The sequence below is a fragment of the Podarcis melisellensis genome (genome assembly GCF_964234715.1).
Source record: "Podarcis melisellensis genome assembly, chromosome: 4".
Taxonomy (NCBI): Eukaryota; Metazoa; Chordata; class Lepidosauria; order Squamata; family Lacertidae; genus Podarcis; species Podarcis melisellensis.
This window is the reverse complement of record NC_138531.1, coordinates 92,368,018-92,374,017: the sequence shown is the minus strand read 5'-3', so window position 1 is coordinate 92,374,017 and position 6,000 is coordinate 92,368,018. Positions and strand designations below refer to the sequence as shown.

The window sequence follows — 6,000 nt, the reverse complement described above, 5'->3', positions numbered from 1 at the left end:
AAAAAATAAATTACCAGAATTTGCTTCCCTAAAATGTCCCATGAGTAATTTCATCTCGGCTCTTCAACCACTCCCAGGCTGAGGCACAGGCTGTTTAACACCCTCTTCTCCAGTTTGAACAGGATTTCTTCATTCTTATGCACATGACGTGCACACCCATGGATGCAAAATGCAGGACGAGGGTAGTGAGCAGCAGAGATGGTTGAAGGAAGGTCACCACCTCTGCCTCTTGGGGGTGGAGCCATTTTGCCTGTCCCTTGTCTTGCTTGGGAGTGAGTCAGTAGGAGGAGCCAATGTTGCTGCCCCACCCCACAAAAAAACCCACCTTGCACAGATGGCATATATATTGATAGTCATGTTCATAATAAGCAGACAAGGAACATAGGAAGCTATCTAATACAGAGTCATATCATTGATCCATCCCACTGTATTTTTGACACTGCCTGGTAGTGGCTCTCCAAGGTTTTTCAAGACAGGGAACATTTCCATCCCTCCCCGGAGATACTGGGGATTGAACCTGGGACTTCTGCATGCAAGGCAGATGCTCTCCAACTGAGCTATGGCCCCTTCCTCAATATAGGAAGCTACTTTATACTGACAGCATCTTAAAAAGCAGAGACATCACCTAGCCAACAAAGCCCCGTATAGTTAAAGCTATGGTTTACCCAGTAGTGATGTATGGAAGTGAGAACTGGACCATAAAGAAGGCTGATCGCCGAAGAATGGATGCTTTTGAATTATGGTGCTGGAGGAGACCCTTGAGAGTCCCATGGACTGCAAGAAGATCAAACCTATCCATTCTGAAGGAAATCAGCCCTGAGTGCTCACTGGAAGGACCAATCCTGAAGCTGAGACTCCAATACTTTGGTCACCTCATGAGAAGAGAAGACTCCCTGGAAAAGAACCTGATGTTGCAAAAGATGGAGGGCACAAGGAGAAGGGGATGACAGAGGAAGAGATGGTTGGACAGTGTTCTCGAAGCTACCAGCATGAGTTTGACCAAACTGCAGGAGGCAGTGGAAGACAGAAGTGCCTGGTGTGCTCTGGTCCATGGGGTCACAAGGAGTCGGACACGACTAAATGACAACCTTATACTGAGTCAGACCATTGGTCCATCTAACTCCATATCATCAACACTGATTGGCAGTGGCTTGCCAGAGTTTCCCAGAATCAGAATCACAGGTTTGTAGAATTTCAAGGGACCACAACAGTAATCTAGTCCAACCCCATGAAATTCAGGAATCTTTCACCCAACCTGGGGCTTGAACTCACAACCCTGAGATTAAGAGTCTCGTGCTGAGCTTTCCCTCATGGAACCCTCCCAGCTCTAGCTGGAGATGCCAATAATTGGACCTGGGCCCTTCTGCATGCAAAGCACTGAGCTACATTCCACCACTAGGGAAATAAATCTCCTAGTGAAACTACTACTGCAGTATAATCTTCTCACTGTAGTTGGAGAGGGGCGGGGTGGGAATGGAAGGCCCATTCCTCCAGAATGAACAATGCATGATTAGAAATACTTCTTAGACGGCAGATATTGCAGATGCACAGCGAGTGGCAGCGGCAGCTTTGAGAAAGTACTTCCACTCCTATTCAGAAGATAATGAGCCTCGCTAATAAAACACACACACTATGCAAAATGACGGAATTTTTCTTTTTTATTGACAAAGGAATTTCAGTTCAGCAGAGTGACTCATGATCTGCTATGCACTAACGCTAGAGGAGCAGGTAGAGTTAAGAGAGCTGAGGTATGGCATTCATTTCCTCTTCCCCAATCTTCCCGTCTAACCACAGCTGCCCCAAACAGCAATTTTGTCACTGTGCAGTGAATGCTAATCGTCACTGTCCATCTCAAGAGCTGAAGTTCAGGCTCAGCTACATTCGGCTCGAGTTTCAGATATCGTAAGACTTCTTTGCTTTAAAGACACAGGACCGTTCCATGCATCACATGCGGCAAACCCCGGGTTGCCCCCAAGTGTACATTCTGCAGGGAGCCCCAGCTATATCCCAGATTCCTGATACAAATACCTGATAAGAGGCTGTGCTTCACATATTTAGCTGTGCACCTAAATCTGGGAGTGCACTCTTTGGTATGAAGGCCAGCAACATGAACCTTGCTTTTTTGGAAGCCCTTGCAGATGACCACAGTGGCTGGAGACAGCCAGCCAGGTCGTGTACAGGAGCTTAGCTGTCAACGTTTCCCTTTTTTAAAGGGAAATTCCCTTATTCCGAATAGGATTCCTCGCAAGGAAAGGGAAAAGTTGACAGCTATGTACAGGAGTGACCAGAGGAGAAACAACCACTTGGAGGAACACATGAGAGAAGAAACACCTAGGACCCTCGTACCTACAGGACCGCCTCTCCTGGTATGTCCCACAGAGGAACTTACGGTCTTCAAACAAAAACATCCTGAAGGTCCCAGGCCACAGAGAGGTTAGGCTGGCCTCAACTAGAGCCAGGGCTTTTTCGGCTGTGGCTCCAATCTGGTGGAACGCTCTGCCACAAGAAACTAGGGCCCTGCAGGACTTGGCATCTTTCAGCAGGGCCTGCAATACAGAGCTGTTCCACCAGGCCTTTGGTCAGGGCACAGCCTGACTCCCTCCTCTGGCAATCTGCACAGAACTTTAGCCTAATGGTTGTCATCAATTTGAGTTGAATTAATTTTAGAATGTTGTATTATTTTATTGTGGTTAGCCACCCTGAGCCTGGCTTTGGCTGGGGAGGGCGGGATATAAATAAAATTTATTATTTATTATTATTATACAATTGCAGTGGGACAACCAGATTCCTTTATCTTCCCCAGATCATGAACCCAAACCCACCCCCCAAAATCTGCTCCTTGGAAGGCTATAGAGTCCCTCTGGAGCAGATAGAGTGTGTAGTGGGGAGCAGAGAAACCCGAAATCCCATCGAACAAGCAGATCTCTATTATGCAAGTGAGCAGACATTGCTGGACGTCATCCATAATTTCACAGTTTGCACATTTGTGTCAGTGAAACACAAAGAAGGAAACAGGCAGGTAGGTGCCAGTGAAATAGGTTGGTAAGAACCGGTATTGGGGACAAATTCAGCAGACACCAGCAAGCTATACACCATGGGAGGGAGAACACAGTACTTTACACACAGGTGCAAAGAATTAATAAGAAATGGCAGGCAGAGAGGAAGATGTCAGCAGGACCAGGGTGTGATGGCAGATCCCTGCCCCTCCTTCCCATTTGCAAGCAGCCAGGAGAGGAAGAAATCAATGTCCTTCCCGCTTTGCCTTTCTGGATCTGAGAAAAGACCAAAAGGTTTGAAAGAGGGCTCTACTTACTCCTTCGTCCTGGTCTAAGCAGTTGCTCTCTGTTCTCTGAGCTCTGGAGAATGCAAAGTACTCAAATCCCTCAGAGGAGTTTTCAAAGATGCTGCTCTGCATAGCAGGTGGGCAAGGGCAGCGACAAAGCCGTGCAGAGAACACAGGTCCCCTTCAGGTACAACCGAGGGAGGAGGAGGAGAGCCTCACTTTTCGTTTAAGAAGAGAACGCAGATGAAGAAAAAGAGCCCTTTTCGGTATCTGCCACCTGTTAATCCAAGCCCCAGAAAAGTCGCTCGCAAACTACTCAAAGCAGGTTCGTGTTGATGCAGGAAAACCGGTTGCAACACAGACCTCCCCAAAGGCCTAGTCCAAATTAGGAGTGTTGCAAGCAACTTTCATCTCGCTCTCCCTCGCTCTCTCTTAGTACTAGACACACACACACACACACAAATTAAAGAGTCACAACAAGCCTGCCAGCCAAAATTCCGCCCATTTTTATTTTTTTAAAAAATAAGTTGGGAAGAGACATAATCACTCTGAAGCAAGAGGATTCTCCACCTTTCGAGAAGGTGGAGAAGGGAACTCAGAAAACTCACTTTGCAACCTCTTGTCGAAACATGCAAAAAACCAAAACAAAGCCACACCCTTCATTAGTGCATTTGTCAAAGCAAAACATGCCAAATTACAGCGTGCTGCAAGGAATGGGCACTTTGGGTCTCAGCAGCGAGGACGACCACACATTGTTACAAACTACAGAGGAAGGAGGTTTTATGGACTTCCAACTGGTTTGAATTAGGGTGGAACATCTAGCAAAGTGGTGGGGGAGGGAAAAATCAGTTTCAGGAAGAATAATAGGGAAACAGCGAAATAGCTCGTGCAAGGAAGAGGGGCAAGGCTTCTTTGTTGCTGCAAGTGGAACCAGGGAAGGAGACATAAGAAGATAAAAATGAACGCATGATGATACCCAGCTCTACCTCTCTTTTAAATGGGAACCACTAAGGGCAGTGAAGGTCCTGTGTGAGTGTCTGGAGGTGGTTGGAGGATGAATGGCGGCTAACGGATTGTGGTTGAATCCTGACAGGAGAGAAGTACTGTTCTTGGGGGAAAGGGGGCAGGCTGGTGTGGAGGACTCCCTGGTCCTGAATTGGGTAACTGTGCCCCTGAAGGACCAGGTGCACAGCCTGGGAGTCATTCTGGACTCACAGCTGTCCATGGAGGTGCAGGTCAATTCTGTGTCCAGGGCAGCTGTCTACCAGCTCCATCTGGTACGCAGGATGAGACCCTACTGCCTGTGGACTGTCTCGCCAGAGTGCTGCATGCTCTAGTTATATCTCGCTTGGACTACTGCAATGCGCTCTATGTGGGGCTACCTTTGAAGGTGACCCAGAAACTACAACTAATTCAGAATGCAGCAGCTAGACTGGTGACTGGCAGTTGCCACCGGGACCATTATAACACCGGTCTTGAAAGACCTACACTGGCTCCCAGTACGTTTCCATTCAAAGTGTTGGTGCTGACCTGTAAAGCCCTAAATGGCCTCGGCCCAGTATACCTGAAGGAGCGTCTCCACCCCCATCGTTCAGCCCAGACACTGAGGTCCAGCTCCGAGGGCCTTCTGGTGGTTCCCACACTGCAAGAAGTGAGGTTACAGGAAACCAGGCAGAGGGCATTCTCAGTAGCGGTGCTTGCCCTGTGGAACACCCTCCCATCAGATGTCAAGGAAATAAGCAACTATCCTACTTTTAAAAGACACCTGAAGGCAGCCCTGTTTAAGGAAGTTTTTAATGTTTAATGCTGTATTGTGTTTTTAACATTTGATTGGGAGAAATCCATGCTAAAATGTTGATAATTTTTCTTCAGGAATTCACTAAATGCTGCAGAAATGTGGAGAACTGAACTTAAGATGGGGGTGGGGGCGCGGAATGAAGAACTGGGAGCACTAAAGTTGGCCGATCCTTCCACCCCTACTGACAATGGGGGGTGGAAAATGGGGGGTGGAAAATTCCCTACACCACAACATCTTGTTGCTAGCTCTGTGGGTCCCCAAATTCCCATGCCCTGGACCACTTCAAAATTGCTGAGGGTCTTGGAGAAGCACTGTATGGAATCTCTGCCTGTTGTAGCAATTGCAACGTACCGTGCAAGATGCTGTACATTTTTAATGGATTTTTTAATTTCATCTTTTATTTCTTACATATGGCATATTTTTTCCCCTGCTGCAGTTTGAGTTCCACAGAGTTCAAATGGCAATATGATAAAATGCAATGTAAGAAATAAAAGAAGAAGTTCGAATGCAATTCAGAATCAATACGAGTATTTGATGCGACTGATGTGCTGTCTCCTGTCTTCAACCACACACCTACAGATGAGCTGCAGACGACCTGAATGAGGCTTGTTAACCACTGTTGGTACTGTTTGGGAACTTCTGTGCTAAACTAGACACCACATACACACCATAGGGTGAAAAACCATGACTTGTCTTTTGAATTCCTGGTGGTGATGGGGGATGGGACAGTCTGTTGCAAAGTAAAATGACGAATGCAGTACACAAAGGTACAGAGCCTTCAGGGGCACATGGCAGGAGGAGTATGAGAATTGGGGTCCCTGTTTTCACGTCTGAACTGTTTGAGAAGCAGCTTTGCATCAAAAGGAGGAAATGGCAGCATTTGGAGCCATTGTATGCAATGGGACTGGATGCGTGACAT

At 47.2% G+C, this 6,000-nt stretch overlaps 1 protein-coding gene across 1 annotated transcript in view; it reads right to left on the bottom strand.

The window, feature by feature from the left end:
- DLG2 (discs large MAGUK scaffold protein 2) overlaps positions 1–6,000 on the bottom strand; it is an 852,330-nt gene that overhangs the window by 204,251 nt on the left and 642,079 nt on the right. The gene's annotated exons all lie outside the window — the stretch shown is intronic.